The 18,796-nt window shown below is 44.1% G+C and overlaps 1 protein-coding gene across 2 annotated transcripts in view; it reads left to right on the forward strand.

The window, feature by feature from the left end:
• The window catches only part of GFPT2 (glutamine-fructose-6-phosphate transaminase 2), a 101,283-nt gene that overhangs the window by 53,806 nt on the left and 28,681 nt on the right, over positions 1-18,796 (forward strand). The window contains exon 1 of one of the 2 annotated variants that reach the window (XM_075131262.1): positions 17,958-18,129. The exons of the other annotated variant lie outside the window; for it this stretch is intronic. The gene's annotated coding sequence lies outside the window, so the exon portion shown is untranslated. Of the gene's footprint in view, positions 1-17,957; positions 18,130-18,796 lie in introns of those variants that run through there. 2 annotated transcript variants of the gene reach the window in all.

Consider the following 18,796-nt stretch of genomic DNA (forward strand, 5'->3'; position numbering starts at 1 on the left):
AATCTAAGTTTTAAGAACCTATGTTCTTATATGGCCTCCATCACCAGAGTATCTGAGCACCTCGTTATCTTTAGTGTATTTATCCACACAACAACCCTGTGAGATGGCTCTGCCTTTGGAATTCCTAAGCAGAGAGCAGGCTTGATATATTAAGGCATGTCCCCTGATAAATTAGCTTGATTTGATTGCTTTAATGCCACTGTTTTAGGGTGCATTGGACATGCCCCTCAAAGCTTGTTCGAATAGTTTGCAGAGAAGAAGCTTCAAGAGAAGCTAGAAACATTTGTGGGATTGTTTCAGAGTAAAGTTTTGGTGTTTTTTTTTTTTTAATATTATAAAATCTGGTTCATCTTTGCATTTCCATGGATATTTATTGATCCCTATCATGAATAACTTTTTCTTATTCCCTAGAAGTACAGTAGTCATCCTGCTGCCAACCACTGGGGGCATTGGTGAACATAATGCACATGCTGTGACGTTCTTTTGAAAAGTTTTATACTTTGGTGTCAAAAATCTATGGGGTTGACATTTAAATCTTTCCCTGAACGCATGTTACCTGTCTAGGCTCCCTTTACAGTGTACGTTACTTCTGATGTACCACTTTGTGGGAGAACTAGAAAGGGATTTTACAGTAAATGAGTATATGTCATTGCAAAATGATTTGGCAAAAGTGCTGAGGATTTCTCACTTTCAATAGTGAACAGGTGCTGGATAAAATTGACCAAGTTGTTTCTTTTCCTTAATCAAAATAAATTATATCTAGACCAGACAAACTTAACAAGTGACTCACGCATACAGATATGAGACTAGTGTTGGATGAATAATGCAAAAAGTGAATCTCAAATAAACATGGTTAATTCACTCGGCTCTTATTCATTGGGCGCACACAATTCTCTAGTCCAGTATCTGGATGGTTGGCATTTTTTGTGAATCCCCAAAGTAGCACAGATAATTATTATTCATTGGGAAAACTCAGACCAGAAAAGTGCATCATGTGTTCACGGTTCATTGTTCTCCTGTCCTAACAGTTGGTCAAGAGGCAGTAATAGGCAGGCAGAAGCCCTGCAGCAATGGGACTGCATACCGTGAATGGTGAAGAGCACCTAGTGGAAATGGACTGTTTGCAAATCCATAGGCTGAAATAATGAATATGTTCATAGCAATAAATATAGCTTTGTGAACGATTTGCAAACAATGGGGGATGGAGAGCTAAAGCTGATGGATAGTTTATTTGCATCTAATTATCCTACCATTAAAAAGAACCCAGCAATTTCGTAGCTGATATGAAGAGTTCATCAGCTCTATGTAGGAGAGGGGAAAAGGGACTTCAAATCCATTCTCATCCACTTTAAGCCAGAGGCTTTGTGGGGATGGGTGTTTTTTCCCTCCAAGTAGGGGTAAAAAGGGATAACCTGGTGTGGTTATGGACTACTGAGCATAATGGAGAACCACCAGATGTGTACCTGTCTAGAAATTAAGCTGTAGTTACTCCCCTGAGTCACCCTACTCACTGAGGATAAGATGCATCTATTGGACATGATTTCAAAAGTCTTATTTTCAATATTTCATAGAAGTAGTTGGCCAATATGGCCCTCAATATATTCTTCATTACTAAAATAGGCTCAGGAACTAAAAATGCATATGAATTCTTTGCTCCAGCTAAATTCATCTTGACCCATTCCAAAAGCCTTAAATGTAGATTTCCATAGGTGTGTGATACATTTGGGGGAGGGATAGCTCAGTGGTTTGAGCATTAGCCTGCTAAACCAAGGGTTGTGAGTGCAATCCTTGAGGGGGCCATTTAGGGATCTGGGCCAAAAATTGGAGATTGGCCCTGCTTTGAGCAGGGGGTTGGACTAAATGACCGCCGAGGTCCCTTCCAACCCTGATATTCTGTGATGCATGTATTACAGACAGATGGAAACCTGGATGATGCAGTACATGTATAGTATCATACACTTAATTTGTGCCAAATTCTCGAAAACCAATTCAAATAGCAAATGGGAAGATGCTGGTTTATATTCCTGGGATCAGAGCTGTGTCAAGCTGAGAAATGTAATAATTGTACTTTGTTCCTTAGTCCATATGGAGTAGAGCTACATTAGTACTGACCATTCAAAGAGCACGTTAGACTACATATGAATAGGATTCCATTCCCAACAGATCCTCTACCCAAAATGTACAACCAGTAAAAAGCTCTAAAACACAGTTAGTGCAATAGCTTACCTATTGCCACAGGGACCAGTTTTCTGCCCATTTTTATCAATCTGGAAGAAAATATAAAATAACTGCTGATGAAGTTTACAAATGACCCGAAGACTGGAGTGGTAAATAAGGATAGGTTAAATCTGGATCGCATGGTTGGTGGACTCACTTGAACAACATGCATTTTTATACAACTAAATGAGGACTATATACACATGTGAGCATGTCATTGTGTGGGCAAGAAAGATTTGTTTGGGAACAGCTGTCAATGAGTGCAAGTCTGACTTTGAATGAACTGGAGCAGCCTTAGAAGAGAGATGCTGGTGAGTACAAAGCAAGGTTTCTGTAAAAGCCTCAGTATTTCCCATGTGCTGGTTAAAGAAAACATTTGTAAGCCCTTAAATCTATCACTTCCAAGGAAGTTGCGGGGGGGACGGGACGGACTGGAACCTAGGAAATGTAGACAGTTTGCACATTTTTCCCTGAAATATTTTTCCATTTAAGAACAAGCTCTTGCTCTAGCTCTTTTCCTTGCCAGTAAAGCTTCCTACACACACAAGGCAGTTTTATTCAGAAGTCATTTTACAGGAACCGTAGCAGAGGCAAAAGTAGTAAATGCCTTGCCCCATTGTGACTAAGATCATCAGGCTAAAAAGTCTGGTCACTAGTAGCTAGGTACCTCTGAATGAGAACAGTGGAGTAGAGGGATACTGAAGGCTGTTACAAGCCCAGGTCTGCACTGTCACATCATAAGGATGGCGTTCTTCCCTAAGAGTCAGTATGTGAACTAATGACGCAGTAGGCTGTCAGGAACACTATCCTGCAGGAGCTGGTGCCTTTTGGAGGAGACATAAAACAGAGGTCCCGATCCTCTTACAGTTATTAAAGAGCCCATAGCATTTTTCAAAAGAATAAGGGTTTTAATCCAGGTTCTCTGGTCAAATAAGATGCAAGTGAACATAGCATTCTTCATGTCTTGTCCTGGGGCCGTATCCTGTTTGTTTTATTCACACAAATACTCCTACTGACACCTTTGGGAATACTTGTGTATGTGTGGCCACTAAAATGTTCAATAATGGCAGGGTGTGTGTGCTGTTAATTGGTTACCACTTATAACTCTATTTATAATCTGAAATATTTCTGGAGTGCTTCTGGGTCCTTTCGGTTGAAAGGGCCAATGTCTCAGTTGCACCTGTGCAACCCCCTCCACACCAATACTGGTACACAGGTGTAACTAATACCTTGTCTATGCAGCAAGTTCCAGTAGCAGATCAAGCAACGCTCCAGGACTTGTGCTGTGCTATAGTTACCCTGTAGGAATCTGGTGCACTCCAGGTTCACACCCTGGCTTTCCATATGGAAACTTGCTGCCTAGACAAGCCAGGTGAGGAATCTCACCTATTAACATCATTAAAGGATACTGTCTAGTCCATATTCCATTGGACTAGATGATACAAACCCTACTAAGTATGCTTTGTCATCCACTAGTTTTTTAATTTATTTGAAATTTGTAAAATCAATAAAGATATATCACACGGAAGGGTCTATGTGCACAGTGGAACCAAGTAGCAGTGTCGGTTGTTGTAAAGGTAGCTATACAACTTTGCCATGAATCTAATTCACTTGAGATGCTCCTTTAATTGCTCTAACATATTGTCATATAAATCCCCAAAGTATGGGGTGTAGAAACACAAACAAGACTGTTTGGATTTTTTTGCCCTCCCTGCAGATGTGGTCAGTTGTTGACAACCCTTGAGAAAATGCAGGTGGATTTACAGTCCAGAAATCTGGAATTCATTTGTGGAAATGTTCAGACTTTTTTTTTTTTTTAGTTCTTTGCCTCAGCTACAAGAAGTCAAAGCAAATAGAGCTGAAATCTCAAAGAGCTTCTTAGCCCTCCTCCACTGAAATGGTGAATGGACAGAAAAATCCAGCATGCTCTCAAAATAAAATATCTTCTCATAGGATTTTCACTATAGCTCTCCTCAAATGTAAGAGACACAAATAAGCTGTTGGGCTGTACATATCAACAACTACCAGGCTGGCTCCGTTTGACTAGATTTTGCAGTTCATGCTAACACATTACACTGGGAGAGGGAGACAGGGCAAGTGGTGTTAATTTATTTGCTGAAGAGGTGGAACTAGGTCAGTTTTCCCTACAATGTTCTTTCTGGTAAATTGTATGTCTTTAAAACTCCTACAAAAATGTAACCTCTGTGGAAAACTTTAACATGTGCTGTTCAGGCTCTAGTCTGAAGCATGATGCTTTATCGGTCAATCGTGGCATCCTGGTTTGTAGCTTTGAATAAATTAAACATAATTTTTTTTGTACTTGGGCTCCTTAGGGAATGGACTTAATTTCTGGGCTGTGACTAGACTGTAGTAACCCAATGGCGCAATTATTGGCGGGGGGGAGAAGGTGGCAAAGAAGGACTTGGGGTGCAACTGCTTGGCAGCTGGACTGAAAAGGAATGACCTGTAGCCATTTTGAGAGGCATTGTAAGCTGCAGGCCTCTCTCCAGACCAGTAAGGTTGCCCCATGTCCAAGTTTTCTCGCAATCGTCCCTTTGAGGTAATTGTCCAGGGAATCTGTAAGGGTGCTCAGTACATGCTGCCAGCTGTCCAGTTTTATGAGCTCAGGATCAGCCCCGCTGTCCTGAGTTTTGTACCTCAGGGGTAGCAACTCTATTCCCTAGGCCAGGACAGATTGACTCCATACCCAGAGCTTGGGTCAGGCCCTTTTTTCTCTCAAGGCTTCAGCTTTATTTCTTCCACATAAAAACTAGTGGCACAAATGTCACCTCACTTGTTCTTTCCCCCTAACCCTGGGTCTTCTGCAGGGGCTAGCTATTCCCTACATGGTCTCACCCTACAGGGCACTGGCCTGAGAGCCATCTACAAGCTGTTCTCTCTATACCCCACCCACCAGAAGAGGGCTTCCTGCCAGAGCCTACTCCTGGCACCTCTTTTACAGTCCTCCGACAGGACATTTGCCTGGGAATCTCCCTGCTCCAGGGTCGGCCACGGGAGTCAACCCACTTCCTGTAGCTCCCACCCCTGTCCCTGGGTCTCCTGCACACACCTTCTTGTAGCCCACCTAAGTGAGTTGCTGATTTATAATCACCTGATCCCTAGCTGATAAGTTTTAGCTAGGAGGTAGCTAATAAGACACCGGCCCAACACCCCTCAGTGCCAGCCCTCCTGTGCCAGCTATCAACAGCACCGTACAAAATTGGAAGGGGACAGGTCTCTCAAGTAACAGGGGGCAAAAAAAAAATAAAATAAGTGGGCAATACATACTTTTAATGATACAAAACATGGTGTGGTTTTGTTATAACGGTTTTACCAGGATAGGCTGCATTGCTCATGAGCAGTGAAGTGATTCACACATACCCAAAATCCCCCGAATCCTTTAGGTCTCTGGCAAATCCAAGATTAACATTCCCAGGACTAGTTTCTTTACAAGTTACTTTGGTATTTTCAAAGGAGCTTGAGAGAGTTCAGGGAATTTCTCTGTCATTGGGGCACCCAACTTCCTTAGGCTCTCCACTGCCACTCAGTAGTAATACTTAGCGCTCTTCAACCGAAGATCAAGGGTGAGTAAGCCTCATGATCCCCATTCTTTAACAGAGGTGGTAACTGAGCCATGAAGAGGTGAAGTGGCTTCTCAAGGTCCCTTGATAAAGGCTTGTCTATGCTACAGATCAGAACCATTGCTGACGACAGGTCACAGTGGTTGCAGCCGAACTGGTGCTGAACACTGTTCAGCTCCGAGTGCAGACAAAGGCCTGCCACATTCAGCACAGCTAAGCTTTAACCCCTTGCCAGCAACAGGTTTTAGTCTGTAGTGTAGACAAGGCCTCGCCTCCTGTTTCCCTAGTCTGTGTACCCATCTCTGAGACAACCTGTAAGCAACATGACTGATGCAGTGTAACACGACTCAACATTTTTAAAAAAACAAAACATGGTATCATAGTAGATGGTAGCCCCTCCTTTTCTCAGAACCCACTAAGTCATACTCTTAGCTGGGATTTCCTCTACCGTAACGCAGCTTAAAAAACAAATGACGTCTTCTGGAAAACTCTGCAAAACATTCTGTTAAGAGAGAGGTCAGCCTCTCCATCATTTCTGGTCTGCTTTTCCACTCCCTTCATTTTTTCTTAGTAGGAGTGTTGGCAGGAAAGGCAGATCTTTGTTTCTTAACTGTTCCTGGGCTCCTGTCGCTTATCCCCCTCCTGCATTCATATAACCTTCTAATTTGGTTCCCAGTGTCAGACAGGACAATGGCTTTGGGAGCAGATCTCATACAGATTCTGAAGCTATCCTTCTCATCCTTTATTAACAACGAGCAACACAAAAAACAACAACCACCCAACAGAAAATACACAAGGGAGAAGCAGCTTTGTTCCTAATTAGAATGTTTCCCAACATCTATCAGGAACGTGTGGCGTTTGTAACACTTTACAGTGAAAATGGCATGTATTCATCTTACTCAATTTTACATGCTAGAAGATTTTACATTTCATCACATTTTGGAGCAGGAAAATAAGTTGAAGTTGCTTATATTGGCCATTTCCATCCTTATGTTCAATACACACCTTCATCTGCGTAAACATGATGTGACCCAGCCCTGTTCCAATGATATAACTGGAACCTGAGTTGGGTACTGTAGCGAGGCGGTCTGGTTCCCCGCCACCCCGGAGAGTGACGAGCCTCTCTGGATGCCAAAGTGGGCAGAGCCAGTGAACCCTGCGCCCGCTCCATAGAGGTCAAGGCGCAGGACAGGAAGTATAAAAGGCCGACCCCAGAGCTCAGTTGAAAGACAGCCACTGGAAAGGCCAGACGCATGTGGCAGAGCTCCTAGCCGGGAGACCACGGTGATGGGTGGCTGACCCGAGAACTGGCCAGACCAGCCCATGCCTGATGCTAGCCCGAGCCCAGCGATGCTGCCAAGCTTGCTGTTTGCCAGTTACCCCGAGGAACTGCCAAGCCAACGGTGCGCCAGTTACCCCGAGGAGCCCATGATGTGTGACCCTTGGAGGATGCCGGCCGGACCCAGGTACCTCTAGAGGGGGAGGTAGGAAGTAGCCCAGGGGCAGCCGACCTTAGGCTGCAACACCGCCAGAGCCGATGTCCATGTGTTGCGGCCAGGAACCCCACTGACACAGCAGCGGGTCTTCTACCACTGCTAGGGCCCCGGGCTGGGACGCAGTGAAGTGGGTGGGCCTGCCACCCATCTCGCGGGTGGCAGTCTCCCCCTCTCCCAAGCCGCCCTGACCCAGGGCCTGGGCTTTGCTATTGAACTCTTTGCTCAGCCCCTGCCTGAGGGCCCTGAGCTACTGACTGTTTGTTGTCCTGCCCTGACCCAGGCCTGGGCCGTGCTAATAGTGAACTGTTTTGCTCAGCCCCCGCCTGAGGGCCTGAGCTACTAACTGTTGGCCCTGCAGCCAGGCTATTCCCCAACATGCCTGACAGAAGTAGCGAGGCAATCTGGTTCCCCGCTGCCCCGGAGAGTGATGAGCCCCGGCCGAACTCGCTTACAGGTACCTTTTCCCTAATGAGCATGGATGGAGATTTTTTCCCCTTGGGAACAGAGTTGAAGCCCTGATACAACATATCACCTAGGGGGAGTCTTAAGCACAGCTTGCCAAGCTGGCTCCCTGAAAAAGTCACTACTTGTGCAAACCAAATTACCAACAAATGCTTTAAAAGATGATTGAGGCTAGCATGATTTTAACCTTCATCTGGACAGGGCCCTTTTTACCCTGATTGTAGCTGAGACTAGACTTGCAGCTAGCCACATTAGTGGCAGCAGAAGACCTGTACATGTGCAGCACCTGTATTATCAATTGACAGGTTTCAGAGTAGCAGCCGTGTTAGTCTGTATCCGCAAAAAGAAAAGTGGGGACTTGTGGCACCTTAAAGATGAACAAATTTATTAGAGCATAAGCTTTCGTGAGCTACAGCTCACTTCATCGGATGCATTTAGTGGAAAATACAGTGGGGAGATTTATATACATGCAACGAAGGGTGTTACCATACACACTGTAAGGAGAGTGATCACTTAAGATGAGCTAATACCAGCAGGAGAGTGGGGGCGGGGGAGAAAACCTTTTGTAGTGATAATCAAGGTGGGCCATTTCCAGCAGTTGACAAGAACATCTGAGGAACAGTGGGATGGAGGGAATAAACATGGGGAAATAGTTTTACTTTGTGTAATGACCCATCCACTCCCAGTCTCTATTCAAGCCTAAGTTAATTGTATCCAGTTTGCAAATTAATTCCAATTCAGCAGTCTCTCGTTGGAGTCTGTTTTTGAAGTTTTTTTTGCTGAAGAATTGTCACTTTTAGGTCTCTAATCGAGTGACCAGAGAGATTGAAGTGTTCTCCGACTGGTTTATGAATGTTATAATTCTTGACATCTGATTTGTGTCCATTTATTCTTTTACGTAGAGACTGTCCAGTTTGACCAATGTACATGGCAAAGGGGCATTGCTGGCACATGATGGCATATATCACATTGGTAGATGTGCAGGTGAACGAGCCTCTGATAGTGTGGCTGATGTGATTAGGCCCTGTGATGGTGTCCCCTGAATAGATATGTGGGCACAGTTGGCAACGGGCTTTGTTGCAAGGATAGGTTCCTGGGTTAGTGGTTCTGTTGTGTGGTATGTGGTTGCTGGTGAGTATTCGCTTCAGGTTGGGGGGCTGTCTGTAGGCAAGGACTGGCCTGTCTCCCAAGATTTGTGGGAGTGTTGGGTTATCCTTCAGGTTAGGTTCAGGAACTCTTCTGGCTCTATCAATCTGTTTTTTCACTTCTGCAGGTGGGTATTGTAGTTGTAAGAATGTTTGATAGAGATCTTGTAGGTGTTTGTCTCTGTCTGAGGGGTTGGAGCAAATGCGGTTGTATCGCAGAGCTTGGCTGTAGACAATGGATCGTGTGGTGTGGTCAGGGTGAAAGCTGGAGGCATGTAGGTAGGAATAGCGGTCAGTAGGTTTCCGGTATAGGGTGGTGTTTGTGACCATCATTTATTAGCACTGTAGTGTCCAGGAAGTGGATCTCTTGTGTGGACTGGACAGGCTGAGGTTGATGGTGGGAATAAGAAACAGATTGATAGAGCCAGAAGAGTTCCCAGAAGTCACCTACTACAGGACAGGCCTAACAAAGAAAATCCAATCTCACTTTTGTAACAAGTCCATAAATATGGATTTATCTGATTTGCCTTAAATGTCTACCCATGTTCACACTTGGACAGAAATGTACCAGACAACATAGTTTTGTTCTGCAAGGTAAATATTATACTTTTTTTAAGTATAATAATCTCTGGCACACTTTTAGTGGTTTGGTTTTATTCAAGTTACAGACACAATTAAAAAGAACACAAGAAACTCTTGTCATTAAAACTGTGTTAATGTAATGTTAATGGTTTAGTGTGAACCTACAAATCTAGGAAACAGAGTAAAAGGTGAAACTACTCAATTGATGTAATTGTCTGAGAAAAGTCTCCAGGAAAGAAGATGGCCCCACATGATCTGCACTACTTGGACATGACGGGGTGAGTTAAAGGCATCCTTTCAGGCCAGCACGGAATTTCCAGCTTTCAGTCAGTTTAAGTAAGTTTGGTTTTAGTGGACTAACTCTTGTTGATGAGAGAGAGAGACCTGCTTTGGAGCTTACACCATGCTCTTCTTCAGGTCTGGGAAATGTGCTGGGCGCATGCGGCAGCCAGCAGCCCAGCCAACACACACACGCAGAAGACGTAACCTGAAAGCGAAAGGAAAAAACCAACTGCAAGCAGCCTTTTAAGCTTTTTTCAGCAGTGTAATGATAGATTGCACAACCAAGTGCCAGTCTCACTCTCTGGTGGGAAATTTAAAAAACAAAGCAAACAAACTCCTGGGGTTTCCAGTCTGAGTAAACTAATGGTTCCATTAAATAACATCAGTGATTCATTTTCTGTTCTCGGCTGAATGAGCTGATAAAAGAACAAGATCGCAAGCTGTTGTAGGAGAAACAAAACTTAAAGAAACGGCAGTAGATGATACAGTTGAGCATATCTAATGCCAAACCTTAAGAACAATCCAAGTAACTATTTGACAGAGATAGGACCTGATAGTGGTTCAGACTAGATTTAGGTGGGAGTCTGAGAACAAGGATTCTGACTGAAATGTGTATTCTAGGGGATTGTTACAATTAGTACCAGCAGACAGACTTTTCTTCCACTGAAATGACCATATTAAAACACCTGAGGTAGGCTTACACTGCTGTAGGTAACCTCCCGTTATGATTGGTAAAAGCATGATCCAAATCACATTGAACTCAATGGAAGGACACCCAGTGACTTCAGTGGGCTCTGGATCAGGCCCTAATTTTCAGCTGTCTGTTTCGTTATGCAGGGCAGGTTGGACGAAGGGTCCGTTAGTGAGCAAGAGAATCCTTAGTATAATTAGACCTGGTCTACACTTAAATTAGATCAACCTACCTACTTTCCTCAGGACTGTGAAATGTAGTTAGGTCGACCTAACCCACTGTGCTAGGCTGACAGAAGAATTCTTCCATTGAGCTAGCTATCCTCTCTTGGAGAGGCGGATTACCTACATCAGTGGGGAAAAAACCTTCCATCCATGTAGGAAGCAGGTGCTATAGCAGAGTAGCTGCAGCGCTGTGTCTGTGCTGCTGTAGCACTTCTAGTGTAGACGAGCCCTTAGAAGTCACCAAACAACAGTGCCAGCAAAATAAGTACAGGACTAGATAAATGGCTTCACATATTCAAAACTTTGTTAACTTGCGGTTATGCACGACTATTACAAAGCTAGGAAATCTTTAGTTAAGGAAACAGTAGCATCTAACACAACACATCCACGTTGCCTCCCAAGGCAAAACTACGCACATCCACTTATTGCCCAAAATAAAATATACCTTTATTTCTGACTGAAGAATTTTTTCTTCAAGAATCTACTATTTTGGCAATACAATCTCTGAAATATCTTCTTCAAACAGTTTTTACTACACTTCTTCTCATCTAATCCAGGCACTGCCAACACATTTCAACTTTACATTGGCATGAATTTAATTTACTATTTGTTTCCTACTCAAAATATTTTCTCCTGCAATTCTTATGTCCTATCACAGACACATAGGCCTGGTCTACGCTGAGTGGGAGGGGATCGATTTAAGTTATGCAACTTCAGCTGTGTAAATAACGTAGCTGAAGTTGACGTACTTAGATCTACTTACCGCGGTGTCTTCAATGTGGTAAGTCAATGGCTGACGCTCCTCCATCGACTCCACCTGTGCCTCTCACGGCGGTGGAGTACCGGAGTCAACAGGAGAGCGCTCAGCGGTCGACTTATCACGTCTTGACTAGACGCGATAAATCAACCCCTGCTGGATCGATCGCTGCCCATCAATCCAGCGGGTAATGTAGATAAGCCCACAGGAATTGCAACACTGGATCGGATCCAAAAGCTACATATCTCAGTATCCTGTCTCCCACACTGGCCAGGAGCTTCAGAGGAAGGTGTAAGAACCCCACAGTAAGCAGATGTGGAATAATCTGTCCCCCACATTAGGCCTTCTCCTGATCTGTAAGAGCCATAGCTGCTTTTAGCTCTGAAGCACAAGGTTTACTATCCCTTCCAAAAATGTGTTGTTATAATTCTGGATATTCTTGATAACCATATAAATGTCCAATCCCTCTTTGAATCTTGCCAAGTACTTGGCCTCAGTGGCATCCTGTAGCAATGAGTTCCACAATCTAATTACATGGTGTGTGGAAAAAGTGTTTCCTTTCATCGGTTTTGAATTTCCCACTTTTGTAATGTCATTGCAAGTCCCCATGCTTTTATGTTATGAGATGGCGATCTACCTTCTTTAGACCACTTTATATACATTTAACATGTCCCTTCTTCTTTAACTCTTTTCTAAGGGGAACAATACCAATCTTTTCAATCTCTCTTCATATGAGAATCTTTTCAGATCTTGATCATTCCTGTCACTCTTCTCTGAACCTCCTCTTAGGTCTACATAATTTTGAGATGCAGGTGATCCCCAGTACTGCACATAGTATCCAGATGAGGCTGTACCATTAATTTATATATGGGCATTAAAGGCATTATCAGTATTTCAAAACAGATATTTTTGGAAGTAGTCTATTTCCTAGAAGTCAGAATATTTTGGGGTCTTAGATGAAGATTTGATTGCTTGCACTCGTGTGTTTGGGGGCTTGGTTAATTTACAGATGTTTACATGGTGAAGGGGGGCAGGAGACTGGGTGAACACGAGGAGCACACAATGGAGAATTCTAGGGCAGGAAAATGCAGAAGACTAGCAGAACAGGCAGCAAGCTAGCGTGAGGGATTGGGAAGGGCCTCTAACCAGTGAGCCAGTGCTAGTGAGCTGAGGAACAAGGCTGTGAGGTGTGGCAGACAATGGGCTTCCAGTGGAGCTACAATCTCTGCTTTCCTTTTGAATTTCTGCTGTGAGACAACCAATCACCCTGACCGCTCCTAGCAGGTCCCAGCATTAGGGTGGCATTGAGAGGCTAAGGAAAGGGGAAGGCTGGCAGTTAAAGTTACCTAGGAAGCAGAGACTGTGGGCCAGATAAATTTCCTTGTATGATCGAGGTCTGCTTGGTGGAGGGTGGGGAGAGACCACTAGGGAGCCAATTATGGGTCCCTAAATCTGAGAGCCAGTTTGTGCCAGCCCTGGCTCTGACATCAAGTGAGAGCAGCCCTTAGGCTGCTCTGATGTATGCCAGTGGAGAATCAGTATAGTAGAGCTCTGCTCCTTCCCTGCCCTTTGACACATCCCCTATCAGGTGGCAGGGCATGTGGGGAGGGTGGCAGGTGCTGGAGCAGCTCTGAAGAGCACAAAGTTGGATAGCAAATGAGAAAAAGTTCTCCTGGATCTACTAGGGAGCCACTTATTCCCACTATCCAATTTGCTGTGCCTCCAGGGAACAGCCCAATTCAGAAGACAGCAGAATCAGGGAAACACCCAAGAAGATGATGGTATTACTCTCATTTTCACAATTAATTGGCATTTTGATGAATACTACAATTAGACCTTATCGAGCACATACCAGACATGCTTACATGCCACCGGAACTTATTCATCCCTATCTTTCTGTACAGTGAGAGCAGTAAAAATGGTAAGGCCCATGGCACCAGTGCATTCTTATTATCCCTCTCCTCACGTTTCTGTATGTTTTCCCCTTCATGCTGTGACACTTGTGCTGAAAGTTGATAAGAACATAGGACTTGCCATACCAGCGCAGGCATCAGAAAAAAGTGCAAGAAACCGGGAAGTGAAATAACTTGCCCATAAGGTACACTGCTTACTAACTCCCCTCAAAGACTGGCTGATTGGACACTTAGGATCTGTCTATCCTGCAATTAAAAACCCATGGCTGGCCCAGACTAGCTGACTTGGTTCAGGGGGCTAAGGCTAAGGGGCTGTTTAAATGCAGTGTAGACCTTCGGGCTTGGTCTGGAGCCCAGCCTGGTCCCAAAACTCAGGCTGCAGCTCGAGCCTGACCATCTACACCACAATTAAACAGCCTCTTAGCCCGAGACCTGCGAGCCCAAGTCAGCTGGCATGGGCCAACTGTGGGTTTTTAATTGCCCTTAGTGCCCGTCAATATAAGCAGTCTGTCCAGTAACATCTTCATGTATCTAATATTTTCTGTGACAGCTTTCAGGTACTGGTTGAGTTGAGTTCTCTGATCACTTGTAGCTCTTTGGTGGTATGTGTGGATGAGGTATTCCATTTCCAGTCTCTGTAGCTACTGTTCCATGATTTTTGTCAAATAATGTAGAATGTACCAGCTTCAAGGACGACTGCTCTGTTCTGAGTCTGATTTTCTTTAAATTTGGAACATGTCACTTAGGCATCATGGATGTCTGCCTTGAATGTAGAAGGGGAGATAATGGAGCCACAATATTTGCATATATAAGATATTGAAGGTCACAAGTTTCAGAGTAGCAGCCGTGTTAGTCTGTATTCACAAAAAGAAAAGGAGTACTTGTGGCACCTTAGAGACTAACCAATTTATTTGAGCATAAGTTTTTGTGAGCTACAGCTCACTTCATCGGATGCATGAGCTTATGCTCAAATAAATTGGTTAGTCTCTAAGGTGCCACTAGTACTCCTTTTCATTTTGAAGGTCACAAGAAATTTATGAGCAATAATTAAAAGGAAAAACCCCTAGATGTGGCTTCTGTAAGTCCAAATAATGCTGTGTGTGTTCTGGAGAACATCAGCTTTGATTTATAAAACTGGACACTTCTTGCCAGAGAGCTGTATGTAAACAAAACAAACAGCAGCCAACACCAGAACTATGTTTTCTAGCCTCAGATGTGTTAATTTCAAAGTCCAGTTTAAAAACATTCAGATGCTTGTGCGGATAAAGAAAACGGGTGGAAGAATGGCATGGAACTAGAATGGAATGATACCAAAATAACAGGTGAGATTAATTGCCAGGCTGCGCCAGAAAAGTCGGCTGCAGCGCTGCACAGGCCGCAGGTCACTTTGCCTAGCAGCCTGAAATGAGCCAGCCCGTGCAGCCCAGAATGTGCTGGTCTGGCACGTTTCCCAGGTGACCTCTGCCAACAAGACTGCTGTGGAACCTTGGAAGGAGTTTCAAGATGCCCTTCCATGTACAAGTCAGAGGTGATGCTGTGACCTGTCCCTTGGTGTGAATGTCTGCTTGGGTGTAGCTACTTTCCTTGTATGAATTAAGCTAGATATCTTTATACGTATCCAACAATTAATTCGTCCAAGCAATTCTTTCTCTGCTGATGAAATCCTCTAAGCCGGTGAAACTAAACTGTCTAGGAGAGGGAGGGGGTGTGTGTGTGTGCATTTGGTTTTTTTATTTCTCAGATTGGCATCTTTTCTCCAGTAAGTATGATGGGCTGGTGGCTCCTCTGTCTTTTATTTATTTTCCTGTGAATTCAGTACTCATGAAATGTACTCAGTAGACAACCCTGGGGACTTGATTTATCTCCAGAACATATATAGCACAGGAACCAGGAATACAAATATCCATGTTGCTGTGTCTACACACCTCAACCCAAACTGGGAAGGACCACATAGAGAGTGAGAAAATCCAATCAAAGTAAAAGATATTCTACCAGGTTCCACTCAAACATCCCAAAAGTTTCACCCATTGTATTCTTTTTTCTGCCCTTCCCCACTAACTTGTTTGCAGCTGCTATTACTATTAAAAGCACAATGTATTACCTTACGCTGCTCCATAGAAATTAGATCCAAAGAGTAAATGCTTCCAATGACAGATTAAAAATCTTAGTGTTTGAAAAAATACTAAAAATCAAATGTATAGGTTAGCAAATTGGTTCCCCCACCACCATTCTAGCAGAGTGCATGGAATTCTCATTATGAAAATTCAGTTCCAAACCTGCCATTGATTAAAAGTCTAGTTACGGTATTCTTGTTCCCAGACAAATATCGGTTATGAAAACAGACTTAATACTTTGCACTTTTTCATAATGCACACAGCCTTTAGTTTTTCAAGAACAGCTGTTTAATGAAGAGGTGATGAATGCTGGCTAACTTTTCCTTGTAAATTATTATTGGTTCTGAAATTAAAGCTATAAAGTGGACTTATGTATCATTAAATATGTATTATCCCCTAAAACAAGTCCCAGGGAATACCACTTAACACATGCATTACTGGCCCAAGAGAAACACCAGACACAAACATGCTTTTCCTTCTTTGAACTTGTTGGCCCAGTGCATCCAGAACCTGAGAAGTTTTACTGTTAAGAATTCTAAGTTAGCTGCTAATTTTCTGCAGAACTCCAACATGGTGCTAGGGGAAAATGTTGAGGCCAGTCCGAGCTGCTTCCTGAGGCATGACTTGCAATGAAGTCAATGGGAATCATGCTTGAGTTAGGAATTCAGAATGTGGCCTTCCTTCTTACCCTTATAGCAGCAGGGACCAAGTCCCAGGGAGCATATTACTTACACTGGTTTTGCATCAGCATAACTTCATTGACCGCTCTGGAGTGACTTGTGATTTACACCTGCTGTAAATGAAATTGGAATCAGACCCATAGGCCAAATATCTCAAAAGTGTAACCTTTGATTTTGGGTGCATCTGTTTTTGAAGGCTTAAGCAGGAGACACCTGAGGGTTGGTTTTTCCTCAGATGAGCTGAGCACCCACATTCATTTGTATATATTTGTCAGTGTCACTGGTCTCAAAGCCAAACCCACAAAGTGAGAGCCTCTCCTGATGCGTTCCCATGCTCTAAGGCCAAACAGGAAAACTACAGCTGATACCCAGCAAACAGGGCTACACCCATTGATTTAGCAGCAGACTGCTGACTGGTCACGTCTTAGCATAAAGCTTCCTGTTCCCCATATGCCCCTTGCTTAGAAATTCATTAGTTGCTTGGATCTGCTGATGCCCAGATCTTGGAGATCAGGTTCCTAATGCCTTTGCTCTAACTCTGGTTATTGACTCCAGCTTGACCCTTGGTGTGACTCTGAGTCTGATTTGACTCTTGGCTTGGCTTCTGACTGGCTATGCTGATCCCGATGCTACTTTGGGCTCTAACTGTAAGGTCAGACTGCCTACATATGGGCTCTGACAAAATATATATATATATTAGAAAGAATTAACGCCCTTAGGCTTTTGATGGGAGGAATGAGTTGAAGAATAGGGGTTAGAGGCAGGCTGAGTCAAGTCCAGGCTAAATAATATGGTACATAAATCTTTAGTCTCTTCATGTTTGCATTTTGAGGTAAAAGATGCTTTCTTTGAGTTCCTCCTAATTTCTCCACTGTTTCTACCCCCTTGCCAATCGGTCCTTCCTTTCTTCACATATATTTTTCTATAGTGGCAGAGATCCCACTAAAGCCAAGGGGCGTGGAGCATGATTGAGGATGCTTCATGTCCTTTAAATCTGGCAGTGATATTTAGCTGAATTGTTAGTAAATCAGGAAATACAGAAATGTATGCCACAGATGTGGACTGGTTACAGAATGTGAATTCTTGGAAATGTGTAAATAATTTATGGGGATAAATGACTAACAGTCTAAAATATGTCATTAAGAGTTTTATTACTTCATAACCCAGCTAAAAATCACAGGAGTATTTGAGTTGGAAGGGACCCCTGTTTAGTAATCTAATTCACCCTTGTATCAGAGAGAGAGCATTTTCATTATCCCTAAATGATCCCAGAGAAGTGTGTCAAGTCTAGCCTTGAGTATCACCAGTGAAAGTGATTATAAAACCACCCTTAGCAGTTTGTTCTATTACCTAACTGCTCCTCTTAAATGTTTCCTAATATTTAGCCTAAATTTTCCATTCTGCAGTTTACACCCATTAGTGCTTGGTCTGCCCACGTTAACTAAGGGGAGTGTTTTGTCCCTGTCCTCTCTAGAACATCTTTTCTTGTATTTACAGACAGTTAATAATAGACATACAAGTAGGATGACTGGATGTCCCAATTTTATAGGGACAGTCCCAATATTTGTGGTTTTGTCTTATATAGGTGCTTCTATTACGCCCCTCCCCCCACCCCATATTTGCTATCTGGTCACCCTACATACAAGTCTCCTTCAGAGTTTGATCTGCATCACAACCAAGTATGTGGGTCAATATCTGAATCTCTTCAATCTGCAAAATGGAGTCAGAAATCTTGGTTGTCTCAAAATGCTTCTGCTGCTTTTGTGGTCAGACCATAAATACTCCAAGAACAGCTTTTTTATTTGTTTTTTCAGGGTATCCAGGCATTTCTGGTCCCAGCTTGAACCAGGGAGTACAAGGACCTGAAGCAATGAAATAAGCAAACTTTCTTGACCCTCAGAGTACTAGTTCCGATTTGGTTTCAGTTTGATGGTTGGCAACAGTTATTCTGTCCTATTCACTATTGTGTCTACTTTAGACCTGGTGTAAGTTTCAGTGTCATTGAATTTATTTAACTCTGGTCTGAATTTGGCCCTGGGTCTCTTCTCAGTTGTCTTTTTCTTTTCCTTTTAGAGCAGGGGCAGGCAAACTTTTTGGCCTAAGGGCCACATCGAATTTCTGAAATTGTATGGAGGGTCGGTTAGGGGAGGCTGTGCCTTCCCAAACAGCCAGGCATGGCCTCCCCCCCGGACACCTACCCCATCCAACTCCCCGACCCTAACTGCTCCCTGCCGCTCCATCCAACTCCCCCTTCTCCTTTCTGACTGCCCCCTGCCCCATCCAACCGCCCCTTCTCCTTGACCGCCCCCAGGACCCCTGCCCCCATTCAACCCCCCTGTTCCCTGCCCTCTGACTTTCCCGACCCCTATCCATGCCCCTGACCACCCCCCAAACTCCCCTGCCCTCTATCCAATCCCCCCACTCCCTGCCCCCTTACCACGCTGCCTGGAGCTCCGGTGGTTTCTGGTGCGGCTGCACCAGAACAGGCTGCCGCGCTGCACAACACAGAGCACCGGGTCAGGCTGCACTGCCCCAGGAGCTCGCTGCTCCGCCTCCCAGAGCATTGCCCCGGCGGTACAGTGAGCTGAGGCTGCAGGGGAGGGGAAACAGTGGGGAAGGGGCCGGGGGTGAGCCTCCCGGGCCAGGAGCTCA

This window comes from Caretta caretta, chromosome 8 (genome assembly GCF_965140235.1).
Source record: "Caretta caretta isolate rCarCar2 chromosome 8, rCarCar1.hap1, whole genome shotgun sequence".
NCBI classification, from domain to species: Eukaryota; Metazoa; Chordata; order Testudines; family Cheloniidae; genus Caretta; species Caretta caretta.